The sequence below is a fragment of the Atractosteus spatula genome, chromosome 4 (genome assembly GCF_055471065.1).
Source record: "Atractosteus spatula isolate fAtrSpa1 chromosome 4, fAtrSpa1.hap1, whole genome shotgun sequence".
NCBI classification, from domain to species: Eukaryota; Metazoa; Chordata; class Actinopteri; order Semionotiformes; family Lepisosteidae; genus Atractosteus; species Atractosteus spatula.
This window is the reverse complement of record NC_142709.1, coordinates 34113132-34133178: the sequence shown is the minus strand read 5'-3', so window position 1 is coordinate 34133178 and position 20047 is coordinate 34113132. Positions and strand designations below refer to the sequence as shown.

Genomic DNA, 20047 nt, shown 5'->3' with positions numbered 1-20047 from the left:
CTGCGTGACACTGGAATTTAATTTGTTCAACACTTTGTAATAACAAGTAAAGAAAACTGCCTTTAGTTTTTCCTAATTTGCAATATGTTATGTGCTACCATTTGCTAGTACAGTCCTGGTCCCGAAGTCCAGCAAGCTGCCGGTTTTCATTCCAGCCCAACTTAATTGTTCAGCTCTGAAGCCTTATGTGAACTTTTAAGTTGGAATTTTTTTTTTTTACTTCATACATGCAATAGTTAAAAGCCAACTTCTAACATATTTAAAAACAGAAAACAGTCAAACAATTCAATTCCCATTATTCAGTCCACTAAGGGTGCACACTCTGCAGGACAATCTGCTGGTGAACTCCAGGTCTGGATCAGCATTTTTTGGTTGCATTTGGAGTAATTTCTCCCTCTCATAAATAATGGAGGCATCAACTTGTCATGATCGTCATCCCTCCTCAAGGACGCTCCGACCCTTTCAAATTTTAGTTAATTATGTGCACCTGCCTGTTATTATTTAAGCCTGGCGCTTTCGCTATTCCTCGCTTAGCATTGGAAGATCGACGCCACAAGGCTTGCCTATTCCCCGGACTCGCGGGTAGCCCGTGGGTAGGCCTTATTCCCTGGCGTCCTGACCATCTGAGTCTGGGGCTGGGAGCGCCTGGCCTCGTTATCCTGTTTTTAACTCCCTTTTCCTGTTCCGGATCCCGTTCCAGATTTTAACCTTGTCTGTCTTGGATGGTTCTCGCGGCACCTTGACCCTGGACTGCGCCCCAGTTTCCTTTTTGGACTGTTTGGACTTTTTCGCTTGTGCCAAGCCCCCCAAATACTGGATCACCATCCTCACGACCCCTGTCTAACATCCTGTCCTGATCCTTCAGCGTTTTTTCCCAGTTGTCCTTTTCCAGTTATAATGGATATTAAAAGTCTACACACCCTTATTCAAATTGCAGGTTTTTCTGATGTAAAGCCAGAAATCAAGATAAATCATGTCAGACATTTTTCCATCTTTAATATAACCTTGCAACCAACAAAATTCAGGAGAAAAACAAACAGATAATTATTAGGAAAAATAATTGAAATTAAAAACCTACAACACCCTGGTTGCATAAGTGTGCACCCCCCAACTAATACTTTGTGGAAGCACCTTTTGCATTTAACACAGCAGTAAGTCTTTGTGAATAAGTCTCTATCAACTTAAGTCTCTATCAACACCTGGACTTTGCAATTTTATCCCACTCTTCCTTGTAAAAAAGTTCAAGCTCCTTCATATTGCCAGGGTATCTCCTGTGCACAGCCCTCTTTAGGTCATTCTAGGTTTTCTATGGGATTGAGGTCTGGTCTGATTGAGCCATTCCAAGACTTTGATCTTCCCTTTCTGAAGCCATTCCTTGGTTGACTTGGATGTGTGCTTTGGGTCGTTATCATGTTGGAAGGTATAATTCCTCTTCATCTTCAGCTTTCTGACAGAGGCCAGCAGGTTTTGTGCCAAAATATCTTGATATTTTGAGCTATTCATTATCCCATCTATCTTGACTAGAGCCCCTGTCCCAGCTGAAGAGAAGCAGCCCCAAAGCATGATTCTGCCACCACCATGCTTCATAGTAGGTATGGTGTTCTTTGGATGATGAGCTGTGTTGTCTTTGCACCAAACATATCTTTTAGAATTAAGGCCAAAAAGTTCACCCTTTTTCTCATCAGACCATAAGACATTTTCTCCATGTACCTATGTCAGAAAGCCATAGGTAAACTAGCTGGTGCTAAATTACAAATAACCAGAGGCGGAGTCGTAATCCATAAGGAAGCCGAGAGTCAAAACCAGAACGAGAGCAGAAGTACCAAAACCGAAACCAGGAGACGTAGATGGAGAACAAACCAGGGTCAGGCAGCCAAAAACCAAGTAGTAAATAACAATAAGACTGGGAGTAGCTCTAGCCAGGAAAATCCTACGTCCGTCTCCTGAGAGCATAGGCCTCATCCCCGACACCTCCCACTTCCTGAGCCCGGGGTCTGGAGGATCTCGCCCCGTCACCCTTGGGCCTCCATCTTTTGGCTGTGTTCGTGTTTTCCCCCTTCCCGGGGATTTTAACCTTGTCGCGTCCCAGGATGGATTACTCGCTGCTGGACTCCCAGACTGTGCCCTGACCTGCCTTTGGACCCGTTTGGGTTTGGATGCCATTCTTTGTCTCCCCCGTTCACTGTCTCACGGATTGTCACTATTATTTTTTGCACTATTAAACCCCTGTGTGTTTCCTTTTACCACGCCTCCTGTTTTCTCCAGCTCTTACAGCATCACATCATACAAGACCTGGCACGGATCTCAGTTCGTGGCCGTAACATTATTTTTCCTAATAATTATCTATTTGTTTTTCTCTTGAATTTTGTTGCTTGCAAGATCACATTAAAGATGGAAAAATGTCTGACATGGTTTATCTTGATTTCTGGCTTTTCATCACAAAAACCTGCAATTTCAATAAGGGTGTTTAGACTTTTTATATCCACTGTACTTCTGGATTATACTGTACCATGTCCATAGGGTCCTAAGCTATGCACTTCACGGGAGCCTGGACCAGCACCCGTAACACAACTATTGTAACAAAATATATAAACACAACCATCAACAACAAAAACACTGTAATGCTGCCATTACCAGTCAGTTCTTACAGCTCATGTCACTGTAGATAGCGCTGCTAATATAGTATTAACAGTTTCTTACAGCGCATGTTCATCACTTTACTGCAAAACATTTTCATAAATTTCCCTGCATTTCTAAAAAATAATCTGCAAGTACAGAAAACTAGCTCTTGAAATTGATGGAGAAATTGAAATGGAAAATAATGGCCACTTTGCTGACCTTCTAAATAATCAGGACTTTGCTACAGCAACCTACTGTGGTCATATCATAAAAGCTGAAACTTTCGTAACTAGACAAAACAGAAACGAAATCTGCTACTATCTATAGAGTTCCCCTGTTAACACACGGGGGGACTGAAACCACTGTGAATTAGCACTCTGATGTACAATTAGTCTGAAACTTAGTGTGTAAGTATTAGATCTTTAATCCTGGACTTTTCCTGAATGTTGGAAAAAACATATACCAATAGCAGTTGCATGTTCCTCTAATTAATTTAAATACAGGTATCAAAAGAATCATTTTTGCTGTCACAAGATGTTTTAAATGCATGGAGATAAAAACTTTTCTTCCATTAAGTGTGCCCTGCATTGCTACAGAGCTGTAATGAGCCTTCAGGTTCTCAATTTACCTGGAATAATTACTAATTGATAGTTAATTATTATTGCTATCTAATGTCCGAGCCCCCAACACAGAGCTCGTTCTAAGGCTTAATTGGATACAAAAGGTAAGATGGTATAGCAGCTCATCACTAAAATTAAACTCACAAAAATTAGAACACGGGATCTTACAAACTCTCGGAGTAAGGACGAATAGTAGCTTGTTTTTGTTTTTGCAGCTACTGAAGAAATTGGACCACTTCCTGATTTGATTACTGAAGTCAGTGGCTGTTTCCTTCTGATTTTACCACTGAAGACACATTGAGTTTGAAAGTTGGAGAGTACATGAGTTGCACTGACTGCTTTACTCAGGAAAATTGTTTTTACATTCAGTCTTTAATTATAGTAGATGTACTACTATTGTTGATGAAAATTATTTTTAAATTTGTATGTTAAAAAGTTGATTTTATTTATTTTCCAAATAAATATAATGATATCAGACTAATAGCACATAAAAATGGTGTTTGTATGAAAAAACACAGTTTAGAATAGAAAACGAGAAGCATCTTTACTTGAAAAAAAAAGAATTTTAGTTCATTTCTTGATATGGCACTTTCGCCATCAACGTCGGCATTCACCAAGGATCAGCCCTTTCGCCCCTGCTCTTTGTGCTCTGCATGGAGACGGCGACGGCCGACCTCCAGGCACCTCACCCGTGGTCGCTGCTTTACGCCGATGATGTCTTCTTGGCGGATGAAGAACGTTCATTATAATAAAGAACTTGTGCTGACATTCAGTGATGTGATTAAGGTATTCTCACACTGGGCACCTCTTTTCTTCTTTTGAAACATAAATACAGCACATGTTTAGGTTGGTTTTGGTAACCAGTCCTGGTTATGTTAGAACCTAAGGTGTGCAATTCATTTCGCAGTGGAACCTGGAACTCAATCCTCCAGAAGCCCAGGATAGAAAGGCAAGAAGCAGCCAAGTGTTTATCTTGCAGAACACTTCTGTAGTAACTGCACTTTCCTGCAAGGACTCACCCTGTTCACTCACTGTTTTGGTATAGTGATGCACTCCGCTGGGGGATTTTATTGCAGATGGCCTCAGTGTCTCAACACTGACCTCATCTCTTCTGATACAAGGAGAGATGGGCATCCAACAGGACTGCAAGAGGCTGAAATGAGACAGTATTGAAGAATTGGAGAGTAGGAGAAGGCAGTAACTCTGCTTAAATCCCATCCAGCACATTGGAGTTCAGTACATGGTGATCTAACGTTTACATTGGCCCAGCTGGAGAGCATTGAGGAAGATTACATTTTTGACAAAATTTCTGCTGAAAGGGATACCATCACCTGCCACCACCAGGCCCTCTGAGAGCACATGGGAGTTCTGATGAATCCAGTGCAAAGAGACACCTTTATCTTATACCTTCATCTTTAAACTCCCTCACTATGTTCCCTTACTCTACAACGTATTAGGCAGGAGCATTGTCATCGTACAGCCTGATCTTTATAGATGTCAGCAACTAAGCAGAACAAGGCCATGTCAGTAGTGGGTTACCATTAATGCCTTAAGCAATAATACTGAATGATAGTGATCAATTCAAAAGTACATTGAACATGAACCTAACAGTCCTGTAAATTTCCTGTGAGCTTCACCAAACCTTTGGTTATGCCTCTAAAAATTAAATTATCTGTACTCTTTTTCTTTTTACTCTTGATTTGTGAATATTGCTACACATCTACAACACATGGAAGAGAGTCGAAGATTGTACTGGAGACAAATCCGGAGCTGCAATACAATTCTTGTAAGATATAAGTTTTAAAGAGGCATTGGGGATGGCAGTGAATTGCAGAGACAACAAATTTGGGAAAGTAACAATGACTGCTTCACTGAGGCTGCTTTCACTTTAAATGATGCTTTAATTTATGGAAGGTGATACCCGTGGAAATTAAAATTAGAGAGACCCAACCCAAATGAGAAAACAATTGGAAAATGTGTGGTTTCGTGCCAGCTTCTTCTGGGGGGTGGCAATTTATCAGAATGATGGTAGCTTCTGTTTCTAACACAGTTGCTTTCATTTCTTGTTTTGTTCAGAAGCACAGTACAGAAAACTGTGTACTACCTTTGTTTTCGTCTTTTTTGGGCACACAGTCAAGAGTCTGAGCAAACCTGAAGCATGAGGCTATTAGAGGTTACGTAAAGTGAGAACCACAGTTTTCTTGAGCAGGACGTTCAAATTTCTATTCTGTCTGATGGCTTACATTTACTTTTATAGAGTCCAGTGACGGAGAAGCACTGAGGTCACACTGTGACTTGCCTGTGCAGTAGCCCTGTGCAGGGGTACGAGCTCCTGCTGTAAACTGTATGTCTCTTTTAATTCTGCAGTCACACAGCATGCGAGTGGACACAGTTGTCTGTGCTTTTGTTCTACTGCTGAGACAAATTCAAACTCAAGGTAAGAGAAACACCAGCTCCAGTAAATAGTAATAACAGAAAATATCTGTAGGAAGGTAGTAGCCTTATCATTGCTGTTAAGAGCAGACAGTACTGTATGGTTTTTAGCACTGCCCTTGGTCATGCTCATGTCTTTGCATAGCACAATATGGCAGAACTTGGTGAAACATAAAAGGAACTTCATAATTTAGAATAATGCAAGCACTGTTAATTAAAACTCAAAGGAAAATCTTGCCAAAAGACACAATTATTAAAATGTGCTCCCTTAAATGTCCAGAGGGAACACTGGAACTACACTGATAATTATATTTAAATGTTTATTTATTATTTCTTAATACTTATTTTGGTCACAATTCAAGTGTCCTTGCCATTTATACTCTATACTTTACACAAGAGAGATGTGCATTTAAAAACTGTTTTAGCAAAAAGACTGTGGGAGTCTGGAACACAGTACTTGCCATTTTGTTAAAGCCAATACTATGGTATCTTTCAAGAAAAGGCTGAATGAGATCTGTAGATCAATTAGTCACTAATTACCTAATGGGCTAACGGAACATTCGGCCCAAGTAGTCAATCAGGTTGATAGCAGTTAAATACTAAACTCCTCCCATTTGCAACATTACAAAAGTTATCAATTTGTTATCAATTTTTTCAACTTTCATTTTTAGTTCGTTTTTGGAGGAGATCATCATAAATTGCAGTCTAGCTCATAAACAAATGGTACATAATGGAAACGTTTAATTATGTCACAAAACTCTTTTTCGAAAACAATGTTTAAATTATTTTTTACAGAATTTCAGCATGTAAGTTTTATCACGGGGAAGGATGTGTCTCTACAATGTTTGAACTGGACAGTTAAGGGACTATGGCTTGAAGAATGGGTTTTCAACAGGACCAGCGGGACTGAGCGTTCAGTGCTTTTCCGGTCTGACAACAATACTGTAAACAGCAGTTGTGGTGATTCCAGAATAACAATAATGAAGAAGCACGACGGTCATGTTCTTCACATATCACACTTTCAGAGTTCTGATGAAGGGAGTTACAGGTGTCAGATTATTGACACTAATGGGATACATACGATGCATTTTAAAGTATCTGCACAGGGTGAGTAGAACACCATTTGTAAAAAGATTGTTGACACTTGACAATACCAAATACTCTGTGTGGTGATTGGCAATTGTTATTTTTTCTCTATAAACGGCACATCATTTTCTGAAGTCACATTCATAACCAAGAAATTGAGAAAACAATGGACACTCTAATAAAATACATTTTAGTTTAGATGAATGCAGCAGAGCATATGGATGAGACTTACAAAGTTAAAAATAACACACAAACACTGTTGTATTTTTTTTTCTGGCTGCACTACCTGAATGCAGAAAGGAGACCCACTGCTTTGACCCCTTAGACTCCTTGGCCTGGGACTGTATACTCAGTTACACTGTGTCATCAGTGTACATCACAAAACTTTTTATTTCATTACCCTGTCTTTCCTAGTACCTTGTGTGTAAAAGAAGTTTAAAAATGTTCATAGTAAGTTAAAGACAAGTCCATGTTTATGGGTAAAGATTTTAACAAAATTCAAAAAGTGTAATCTCAGAGTGTAAAGACAAAAGAATTCAGCGCTTAATCAAGACATATTTAGAAGATATTACAGAGTGACACATTGACATGAGTGTGTTTATAGGCCAACAATACAGGCAGTATGCCTACATTAGTACAATACAGGCAGTATGTGGTACAAAAAAAAGTATTAATCAGATCTGTTCACGACTTGGTTTGTATCATTCAAGGTGGTTTCCTTCCTGTGCTCAAAGAAAAGCAAATTAAGAAACAAATAAAAAATCACTTTTGAAATCTGAAATTGAAGTGTGTGTACATTATATACACCCATTAAAATCTGCTGTCCACATGTCCAGTTAGATTAACATGGCTGGCTTCCTTCCCCACAGGCAGAAACAGATGAAAAGTCTTGGATGGTTTAAGACAGGGGTGTCCAAACTTTGTTTATTGGGGGCCAGTTGGAGAACAAAATATGGTGCGGCGGGCCACAGGCTACCTCTAATAATAAAAATAAACAAATAATACCTGATATAAGTGCATTCCAATAGTCAAATTGCCATTTAATTTAGGGGACTACCCTAATAGGTGAATGTTACGCATTTTGTACTTTAAGGTTGAAATGACCTATCTAAATAATAATATTATTTACTTTTTATATACCAGTAAGATTTCACAAAGTTTACTAACTAGTGATGACTCTACTAATGGGAACAGTGATGCTGTGCCTTGGACTGCAGAATCGCTATTGAGTCAGGTGTGAGTGTTGTTGTGGAGATTCGGAGCACATCACAGACACTCTTGCCTCTGAACTCAGGGGAAAAGTATTAATTTTATCAGCGTGGCTGGAATCTCCTGCATTCGCTGTCAATTTTTTTGATTCTTTGGTTCTGCGATTTTGAAAAGCTTGCTAACCTTAAGGTACAGAAATAAAGTTTTGAAGAGGGTAAAGAGGAGGAGGGGGGTAGCTAATCAGTTTTGAGATTTGATTTTATGTGATGGTGACACTTAGTGTTCCAAATAGGAACTGCATATTTTACTTAATACTGGGCCAAATATAATTATAGTTTTTGTGGGCCATTTCAGTAACGGTGGCAGGCCGCAACTGGCCCATGGGCCATAGATTTAAGACTTCGGTCCAAGCTACTCAAATTGTAGTCAAATCCAACCCTTAACATTTCACTTTCTCAATCATTTAGTGCTCAAGTGTCCAATAACCATAGAGTGTTTCTACAATTGCAGTATCGTCTTACGGTTTGTGAATTTATCTACAAAATAAGAGTTGGGTGCCTTGACTCTACTTTTTTTTTCTTCAGGTAATGAAAGTGATGGAATAGTATTCAGTGAAACCAGTTCGGATGCACGATGGAGGATATATGCTTCTGCTGGAGTTATAAGTGTTGCATTGATTTTAGCCATAATTTTCCAGAGAAATATAAAAGCAGGTTAGAAATTCAGATTTGATTTTGATTAACAATTAAGTGATTTCTAACTTAACATGGTGTTTAAATGTTTGCGTGTACTAGAACACACAATGAACCTGTTACGGCCCGGACGTCCAGAACAAGACGAAGACAGAGGCGCTAATTACTTAACCTACCACCTTGCTCAATCACTCTCTCCCTATTAAAGTATTTAAGCAATATTCCTTTTGAGCTTTCTACCTGCTTTGGTGTTCTCTCTCAGTCTACACGGCTCCTGATCTTTCACGTTTCGAACTACTCTCCTTGGATCACGATCTGGCCTGAGGTTTGCACATTCCCTCAAGGTAAAGGACTTCTGACTCCCGTTTTCGACAACTCTTTAGATTGTGACTTTGTTTTGGCTGCTGTCTCGCCTCCTGAACTGGCACAGGATCCTACTCCATCTGCTCTGTAAACCCATCCGCAACAGAACCCTATTCTCAATTGTTCAATATTAACGATAATTGGTTGTAATGGAAAGTTACTGAGAAGAAGTGTTTTATCCTAAAAATGTTGTTTACGGGCAGAGCTGTGTTGCAGAAGCAGCTGGATTCTTAGAACAAAGTGTGATTGCACCCAGCGAGTCAAGGGCACGGGATGTTTTAATAACGTTTATCTCTGCCGCCTGAAAAAGGCGGATGAGAAACCATTTGCGTAACTACTCTCTTTCTTTGCTTAAAGCAGAAACCTATAAGGAATGGAAAATTCCTGCTTCTCCAATCCTTGAAGTGTTGTATCAGCAAAAGATATAAAACAAGGCACCCTCCCGACGCGCTTTGAATCCGCTTCCACTGTCTGCACAGTCAGGAGGTTGCTGTTCCCATATTGCAGTATGAATAAATGCCTTACTGAATGAATGAGAACACCTCTCCTGTCTCTTCTTTGATAAAATTCCACGACACAGTTCTCCCCTGGAATGCTGATTTAAAATTGAATAATGAAATTTACTCTCTTTGCAAAACAGCATTAGAATCCCTTCTTTCAGTTTAATTCAAATTTTGTATTAATGTTTAATGTATTAATTTAAATTACATTAACATATTAATGATGCATGCCTCACCTAATAGATTGCTTGACTGCATTTGTTGTCTTTTCATATTGCATAAGGAATCAAATGCATGTTTTGAAGCCTCAATCCATGATAATACTGGTCCTGAAAAACAAAACAGGCACATAGTTGGGCCTAAAGAGGAAATCAGATAAAATACCCATTGCTTAAACTGTAACAAATATATTACTATTGTTTAATGTCATTCTTAAATGACAATGTGAAAGCTGGAGATTTAGTTGGAATGTAAAGTGTTTTAAGAGCAAGAGATTGCAGCATCAAATCCATAGTGTGTGACCTACTGACAGCACTTAATTTTTTCAAGTACACTCCAAGCAGAATCAGCCAAGGAATATCAAAACCCTCTAAGCAGTGTTCGTCAAAGCAAAAACTGGTGATGGAATAGTTGCTGTAAGCAGAATAAAGAATCTTACGTTTGCAATAAAATACACAGATAGGATTATAGACTTGGATCTCCCCTGGAGGTCTGCCCTGAAAGGATGTTTTTCAGTAGAAACACAAGACATTAAAACCAATAATGAAAAGAAAAGAAAATAGTTTGATTATACATTCAATTATACATTCAAACCCTTAAGCAATTAATACTTAATACTTAAGAATTACAGCTGTATTACAACTGTAGTTGGAAATCTACGATTATCCAGGGGATAACTGAGTGAGATTCTACAATGAGACTGCACTGCCATGATAACAGTGAATTACTAATCTTACATTACTGATTAAGAAGCTGCATAATTATGTGTAATGTATCTCTCTGAAATATTTTGTGGCTGAAAGGTAAGGGAAACAGAAATGCTCCATATCTCCTTATTAAACTCAGGGCTGAAAGGCGGTAGCGGTTAGATACAGCTTAAGTGCTGAAACAACATAAAAGGCGCAAAATATAGAAAGCTCACTGGCGAAAAAAATATGAAGTAGCAAATGCACAGCAGATCAGCTAATGACAGAGCCCTGAGTGAAGGGTGGGGGAAGTATTTCAAGGAAATGGAAGTAATAAAGAAATAATAAACTAGTCAGAAGACCATTGTTAAAGTCTGCCTGAGTATGTTCTAACAGCTACAGAGGTGTGTGGTCCCACATGAGCAAGCGGGACTGATTAGCGGCACACACCCGGACATGACATAATTGTGAGGTTTCTGTAAAGATTATACTTTTCTGCTTTATATTAGATTCTTTTTCTTCGTGGAATGCCAATACAAAGTACTGTACTAGAGAGCTTTTTGGTAATCAAATTTCAGTTCCAACTGGTGAGAAAGCTGTTAATAATGAATAATGAAGATAGAAAAAGTAAAAAATTATGTTACCAAAATAATTTTAAAAACTCATTAAAACTCATTTAAAAAGATCAGCTGTGTTTTAAGTGTGATCCAAGACTGCAAGTGCGTCTAAATGCTTCAAGGTCAGTTTTTCATATTGAACTTCCACAACTTGTCAACAATCCCAGTGATGCTTCCTCTGAGAGTGCTCAGTGGGTGGTGTGCTGATTTTGTTGAAAATACTGTGATTTTTGCTGAATGTAAGCATGTTACTTTGATAAAATTGAACTATTGTAAATTTAAAGAGCAAATATAAATTCTTATACGGTATGATCAGTAGGAAGACAGTGCACCCAGAATTTACTGCTTGTAAAACTGGCTGTATGTGGAGGATCTCTCCACTATGCACATCATTTCCATACCTCCTCCCTCCTCATCCAAATTCTCTGGTTCCCTTCTCTCCAGCTTCTCTCTTCTTGACTCAGCATCCCTCAACAAACTAGTTACACGCATGAAACCCACCACATCTATCTTAGATCCCATTCCCACCACTTTATTCCAGTGCTGTTTCTTTTCTCTCTGACCCATTGTCCTCAATATTTTACATGAATCCTTGAGCACTGGCGTTGTACCAACGGTCCTCAAAACTGCTGCCATTACCCCCGTGCCAAAAAAGCCTAACATGGCTCTCGACAATCTTAACAATTTTCGCCCCATCTCCAACTTACCCTTTCTTTATAAAATTCTGGAACGTGCTGTCACACTTCAGTTACATAACCACCTCATGACAAACAACCTTTTTGAACCCCTCCAATCTGGCTTCCGTCAACTTCACAGCACAGAAATGGCCCTTGTCAAAGTCACCAACGATCTTCTAATAGCTTCTGATTCTGGTTCTCTTTCTATACTCATCCTTCTTGATCTCAGTGCTGCTTTTGACACTGTTGACCATAACATCTTACTCTCCCGTCTTGAGACTGTGTTTGGAGTTTCTGACACTCCCCTCAAATGGGTTTCTATACTCATCCTTCTTGATCTCAGTGCTGCTTTTGACACTGTTGACCATAACATCTTACTCTCCCGTCTTGAGACTGTGTTTGGAGTTTCTGACACTCCCCTCAAATGGTTCAAATCTTACCTCACTGATCGCTGTCTCTCTTAACGGGTACAGGTCTGAAATTGGTCTTGTTTAAGTCTGGTGTCCCTCAGGGCTCAATACTGGGCCCCTTGCTCTTCAGCATTTACATGTTCCCTCTTGGTCAGCTTTTAAGATCACATGGACTCAACTTTCATTTTTACGCTGATGATACTCAAATATACATCCATACCAAACCTGACACTGACATGGCTGTCTCTATTCTATCTAATTGCACCTCTGACATAAACATTTGGATGACTCAAAACTTCCTTCATCTCAACTGTGACAAGACTGAAGTCATGCTTATCGGTACCCCCCATCAACTTCGTAAAGCCAGTCCTGTTACCCTTTCTGTAGATGGCTCTGTACTTGAGCTTCAATCAAAATTGAAAAACCTTGGGGCTATATTCGATTCTGGCTTAACATTCGACCCACATGTGCAGCGTACTGTCAAAACATCTTTTTTTCACCTTAGAAATATCGCAAAACTACGCCCTATGCTATCATTAACTGTGGCTGAAAAGCTGATCAACACATTTGTATTCTCTCGAATTGACTACTGTAATGCTCTACTCGCAGGGGTATCAAAATCTACTCTGAACAAACTGCAGTATGTCCAAAATTCAGCAGCCAGAATCCTGACCAGGTCTAGTGCAAGTGTTCACATTACTCCTGTCCTGGAGTCCTTGCACTGGCTTCCGGTCAAATTCCGTGTAGACTTTAAAATCCTCATGCTCACCTATAAGGCTCTGCATGGCTTGGCACCTCAATACCTGTCTGAACTATTATCGCCCTACTCCCCACCTCGCAACCTCCGCTCTTCAAATTCTGCCCTCCTTACTGTCCCCCAAGCCCGTCTACATTGTATGGGTGACAGGGCCTTCTCCTATTATGCCCCCAAGCTCTAGAACTCTTTGCCCAAGGATATCAGAGAGTCACCCTGTCTAAACTCCTTCAAATCCAGACTCAAAACCCTCTTCTTCAGAAAAGCCTTTACTTAACTGCTTCCATTCTTCACCCCTCTGCTCTTCTTAGTACCACCATCCACAGTCTCCCCTATATATTGTAATTGTGTCTTATCTTGTGTATTCTCCTTATTTATTGTTATACTCTTATTTATTGTTATTGTCATCCTGTAAAGCGCTTTGAGAAGCCACCTTTAAGGCGCTATATAAAATAAAGTTTATTATTTATTATTATTATTATTATTATTATATGCACAAACTCCCTTTAATACAGGGAATATGGAACCAGGGCTGAGCCTGCACCAACCCTAGTCTGGACCTGCAAACTACTTGCCTTTATGTTTCCCCTCAAGTCTGAAACCTCTGACCTGATCTCTATTTGTCAGTGACACAGCAGGTGTTGGCTTGTACTTTATTTCTCACCATAAGACTGAACCTTTTCTCTGTATACTGTCTAGCTACAAGACCTGTCTGTCCCAAAACCAGACCAGATAACTCTTTCCAAGATTTGGACTTTCTGTACCCATAGGCTTGTGGTAGTGTGTTGATGGTGATACTCTGATTTTCATCAAGAAACTGCTGGATTCTTGTATAAATTAATTACCAACTACCAAATGGACTATGTGGACTGAATAAACTCCTATATATGACATTTTTTTTATCAGATTGCAATCAATGGATTTATCTCCTAACTTGGAACAATGTGAAAATCTAATTTCGTTCTCTCCCTGGACTATACCTCAACTGCCCTCTATTGGCGTAAACCAGCATTGACAATTCAGATCCAGCAGCTCTGTTACACTAGACGTCTAATCCCGTTTTTGCTTCAGTTGTGTGTGTGTTGATGTACAGCATTTTCAGGTGTAAAGCATTCTTAAATCAAATTATTTTATTATCAGTCATAAGCTTAATTAACTTACTAGAATAAGAACATGGATAGAAAACTTGTTAATAATCAGGAAACCTAAGATCATCTTAGAGACACAACCCTCAGTTGGGGTGGTGTAAGTAGTGGTGTGCTGCAGGGATCTGTTCTGGGCTTACTCATTTTTCTAGATTGATCTTTATCCGAGATGCTGATGAAAAATAAATTAAATTTTCAGATGATGCAAACATAGAGGTAGTGGCAAACAGAAATTGCAGTAAGGGAATTATAGAAAGTCTTAGATATAATCAAGTAGTGTACAAACAATGCAAGAGGAATTTAACTGTAATCTGTCAGAAGTGATCAACACAGTAGACAATACTGAAGATTTTGAAGATTTTACTGTGTACTTATTTCTATATCCTTCTGTGTCCAATTATTTTGGGGAAAGAAATATACTGTATAAGCAAACAGACTGATTCAACAAATAACAAGAAGTTTGGAATTTAATTCCAGACAAGTTATGCAAGTTCTACAATGCACTAGTAAAACATTATTTAGACTGTTGTGCTCTGCTTTGATCACCAGGCTCAAACTTTTTAAAATAAAATTATTTTGAGTTTTTTCCATGGTGTTGTGCCACACATGTTTTGAAGCTCTGCATTGTTGCCACCAACAATTCTTCCATACTGCCCATTTTACTTTTCTAATCTCTAATCATCTGTGCAGTTTTCCTACACTTTGACTTTAGAGTGTCCCCACAAAAAGTCACAAATCTGTTTTTGAAATCACTCAGTCCTCAAATTGGATCAAAAGTTTTGGTGTGAAACCTTTAGTGTTCCTATGCAAAAAGCAGATCAGCTCTTTCAATAGGACAAAATAAGCGGTTCGCTGTTTTCTTGTATCCTGTATGTAAAAAAGACACATGAAAGCACATCCCAGAATAAAGACTGCACCATCTGTGCAACCACTAGGTTCTTTTAACCATGTCCTCACACTAGTGTACATAAAACCACAAGCTGAGTACTTCCTCCTTTAAGAGGACAGTGTTCTGCAAAAGCATGCATCATTGAAGTAAACTTTTCTCCAGATTGAGCAGCTCTGCTGAGCAGACACCTACAACCTTCTTCTATCTTCAAAGACCTGTCACTAGCCACAGTCTCTACCAAGTGTAATCTCCAGGCCAATATAGGCTATTGCTTAGCCAATAACTTGCTGTGCTGGGCTCAATAACTGCACTCCACCCTAATCAAAGGCATTTTCTTAAATAATATGCAAGACAGGAGGCCAAGCTAAAAAGCAATACTGTTTTCCTGAGGCCGCTTGGTGGTTTTATTATTCCACGGCATTCTGGAAGTACACAACAGGAAGATAAAACATTTTATAAAAGACAATGGATTGCTGTGAGTTACATGACAGTTGTCATGAGAATTAATCTGCAAGTCTGCATGATTTCTGAGGCGAGAGCTGTCCAAAGATCACATGACATAAACGAAACCAAGTAGGTTTTCATTCTGTAACTGAGGTAGAGTTAAAGCTGACTTTGCCTGCAGCAGCACCTGTGGTCTGCAAATTACTTTATCTGCCTCATGAGGTGTGATCGCAGGTTTGCTAGTGTACTTGTATAAACAGTGTTTTAAAGTGTTTTCTTGCTTTATTCTTTCTCACTTGGAGATGGAAGGCCAGGGGAAGAGCTGGGCATTTTCATTGGAGGAGAGAAAGACACTCTGTAGAAATCACTTGATGATAAACAACTATTTGTGAAATCATTAAAAAAGAATTGAAAGGCTTAAGCAAACAGCAGAATTGTGCTGCTCATGTATTGCTGTTGTTTTATTTGGTTTGACCGACCCCTAAAAAATCATTAAAAAGTATTTTGCCTAAAGGCAAGTGCATAGATATGCAGAATAATGTAAGCAGCAATAACTATATCTTCATTTGCTTGTTGCTTTCATTGAGTGGTTAGTGAAGGGTCGAGTCACTTTAATTCTCTCCTCAAGGATATTGATTTAGACTAGAATCTATGAAAGAAGAGAGATACAACATGTTTCATACAACATGCATCAGTTAGAAACTGCTGATTTGGAGAAATAAGAAAATGCCCATTGCTTCCTTATTTATGGTTTATGGGTCTTTATGTATTTCATGCATTATAATCAGTGCATTTTAATTTAATTGCAGATTTGTTCAATCGATACAAGGAGCCCTTGGCGCAGCTCATTGCAATAAGAAGGGGATTTGCCAGTCCCACTAGGGTGAAATGATAAGAGAATGGCCACTAGAGGCCACCCAAGTTTGCCTAATTTGAAAACTCAATGTAATGTTAGACAGCTACAGTTACAATACACTATGTGCATTCACAGTTTCCGTTCACTGGAATGCAAGGAGGAAGAAATAGCAGAAAGAGATTACTGGGCTCATATTAACTAATGAATTGCAGCTAAGTAGGGGAGGTTTGAGCTCTTTTTTAACATGGGTGCTCAACTCCAGGAGGTTTAAATCTTCACCTCCACCTTTTTTTTGAGCAAAGAAAAGGCTTTTCAGATTGTAAGAAAAGCAGTAATCTTCTGTCCCCCCAGGAATCCCAGGATTGACGTTGTGCAACCCTGGTTTGTAAGCTCAGAGCTCTCTAGATCAGGGGTTCCCAGTCCTGGTCCCGAAGTCCAGCAAGCTGCCGGTTTTCATTCCAGCCCAACTTAATTGTTCAGCTCTGAAGCCTTATGTGAACTTTTAAGTTGGAATTTTTTTTTTTTACTTCATACATGCAATAGTTAAAAGCCAACTTCTAACATATTTAAAAACAGAAAACAGTCAAACAATTCAATTCCCATTATTCAGTCCACTAAGGGTGCACACTCTGCAGGACAATCTGCTGGTGAACTCCAGGTCTGGATCAGCATTTTTTGGTTGCATTTGGAGTAATTTCTCCCTCTCATAAATAATGGAGGCATCAACTTGTCATGATCGTCATCCCTCCTCAAGGACGCTCCGACCCTTTCAAATTTTAGTTAATTATGTGCACCTGCCTGTTATTATTTAAGCCTGGCGCTTTCGCTATTCCTCGCTTAGCATTGGAAGATCGACGCCACAAGGCTTGCCTATTCCCCGGACTCGCGGGTAGCCCGTGGGTAGGCCTTATTCCCTGGCGTCCTGACCATCTGAGTCTGGGGCTGGGAGCGCCTGGCCTCGTTATCCTGTTTTTAACTCCCTTTTCCTGTTCCGGATCCCGTTCCAGATTTTAACCTTGTCTGTCTTGGATGGTTCTCGCGGCACCTTGACCCTGGACTGCGCCCCAGTTTCCTTTTTGGACTGTTTGGACTTTTTCGCTTGTGCCAAGCCCCCCAAATACTGGATCACCATCCTCACGACCCCTGTCTAACATCCTGTCCTGATCCTTCAGCGTTTTTTCCCAGTTGTCCTTTTCCAGTTATAATGGATATTAAAAGTCTACACACCCTTATTCAAATTGCAGGTTTTTCTGATGTAAAGCCAGAAATCAAGATAAATCATGTCAGACATTTTTCCATCTTTAATATAACCTTGCAACCAACAAAATTCAGGAGAAAAACAAACAGATAATTATTAGGAAAAATAATTGAAATTAAAAACCTACAACACCCTGGTTGCATAAGTGTGCACCCCCCAACTAATACTTTGTGGAAGCACCTTTTGCATTTAACACAGCAGTAAGTCTTTGTGAATAAGTCTCTATCAACTTAAGTCTCTATCAACACCTGGACTTTGCAATTTTATCCCACTCTTCCTTGTAAAAAAGTTCAAGCTCCTTCATATTGCCAGGGTATCTCCTGTGCACAGCCCTCTTTAGGTCATTCTAGGTTTTCTATGGGATTGAGGTCTGGTCTGATTGAGCCATTCCAAGACTTTGATCTTCCCTTTCTGAAGCCATTCCTTGGTTGACTTGGATGTGTGCTTTGGGTCGTTATCATGTTGGAAGGTATAATTCCTCTTCATCTTCAGCTTTCTGACAGAGGCCAGCAGGTTTTGTGCCAAAATATCTTGATATTTTGAGCTATTCATTATCCCATCTATCTTGACTAGAGCCCCTGTCCCAGCTGAAGAGAAGCAGCCCCAAAGCATGATGCTGCCACCACCATGCTTCATAGTAGGTATGGTGTTCTTTGGATGATGAGCTGTGTTGTCTTTGCACCAAACATATCTTTTAGAATTAAGGCCAAAAAGTTCACCCTTTTTCTCATCAGACCATAAGACATTTTCTCCATGTACCTATGTCAGAAAGCCATAGGTAAACTAGCTGGTGCTAAATTACAAATAACCAGAGGCGGAGTCGTAATCCATAAGGAAGCCGAGAGTCAAAACCAGAACGAGAGCAGAAGTACCAAAACCGAAACCAGGAGACGTAGATGGAGAACAAACCAGGGTCAGGCAGCCAAAAACCAAGTAGTAAATAACAATAAGACTGGGAGTAGCTCTAGCCAGGAAAATCCTACGTCCGTCTCCTGAGAGCATAGGCCTCATCCCCGACACCTCCCACTTCCTGAGCCCGGGGTCTGGAGGATCTCGCCCCGTCACCCTTGGGCCTCCATCTTTTGGCTGTGTTCGTGTTTTCCCCCTTCCCGGGGATTTTAACCTTGTCGCGTCCCAGGATGGATTACTCGCTGCTGGACTCCCAGACTGTGCCCTGACCTGCCTTTGGACCCGTTTGGGTTTGGATGCCATTCTTTGTCTCCCCCGTTCACTGTCTCACGGATTGTCACTATTATTTTTTGCACTATTAAACCCCTGTGTGTTTCCTTTTACCACGCCTCCTGTTTTCTCCAGCTCTTACAGCATCACATCATACAAGACCTGGCACGGATCTCAGTTCGTGGCCGTAACATTATTTTTCCTAATAATTATCTATTTGTTTTTCTCTTGAATTTTGTTGCTTGCAAGATCACATTAAAGATGGAAAAATGTCTGACATGGTTTATCTTGATTTCTGGCTTTTCATCACAAAAACCTGCAATTTCAATAAGGGTGTTTAGACTTTTTATATCCACTGTACTTCTGGATTATACTGTACCATGTCCATAGGGTCCTAAGCTATGCACTTCACGGGAGCCTGGACCAGCACCCGTAACACAACTATTGTAACAAAATATATAAACACAACCATCAACAACAAAAACACTGTAATGCTGCCATTACCAGTCAGTTCTTACAGCTCATGTCACTGTAGATAGCGCTGCTAATATAGTATTAACAGTTTCTTACAGCGCATGTTCATCACTTTACTGCAAAACATTTTCATAAATTTCCCTGCATTTCTAAAAAATAATCTGCAAGTACAGAAAACTAGCTCTTGAAATTGATGGAGAAATTGAAATGGAAAATAATGGCCACTTTGCTGACCTTCTAAATAATCAGGACTTTGCTACAGCAACCTACTGTGGTCATATCATAAAAGCTGAAACTTTCGTAACTAGACAAAACAGAAACGAAATCTGCTACTATCTATAGAGTTCCCCTGTTAACACACGGGGGGACTGAAACCACTGTGAATTAGCACTCTGATGTACAATTAGTCTGAAACTTAGTGTGTAAGTATTAGATCTTTAATCCTGGACTTTTCCTGAATGTTGGAAAAAACATATACCAATAGCAGTTGCATGTTCCTCTAATTAATTTAAATACAGGTATCAAAAGAATCATTTTTGCTGTCACAAGATGTTTTAAATGCATGGAGATAAAAACTTTTCTTCCATTAAGTGTGCCCTGCATTGCTACAGAGCTGTAATGAGCCTTCAGGTTCTCAATTTACCTGGAATAATTACTAATTGATAGTTAATTATTATTGCTATCTAATGTCCGAGCCCCCAACACAGAGCTCGTTCTAAGGCTTAATTGGATACAAAAGGTAAGATGGTATAGCAGCTCATCACTAAAATTAAACTCACAAAAATTAGAACACGGGATCTTACAAACTCTCGGAGTAAGGACGAATAGTAGCTTGTTTTTGTTTTTGCAGCTACTGAAGAAATTGGAACACTTCCTGATTTGATTACTGAAGTCAGTGGCTGTTTCCTTCTGATTTT

At 39.6% G+C, this 20047-nt stretch overlaps 1 long non-coding RNA gene across 1 annotated transcript; it reads left to right on the top strand.

Moving 5' to 3' along the window:
• Positions 1-5293: 5293 nt before the first annotated feature.
• Positions 5294-9555, top strand: LOC148836247 (uncharacterized). Its single transcript, XR_016090965.1, has 3 exons — positions 5294-5676; positions 6468-6779; positions 8552-9555. It is a non-coding gene; the product is annotated as an uncharacterized LOC148836247 (long non-coding RNA).
• Positions 9556-20047: the final 10492 nt, after the last annotated feature.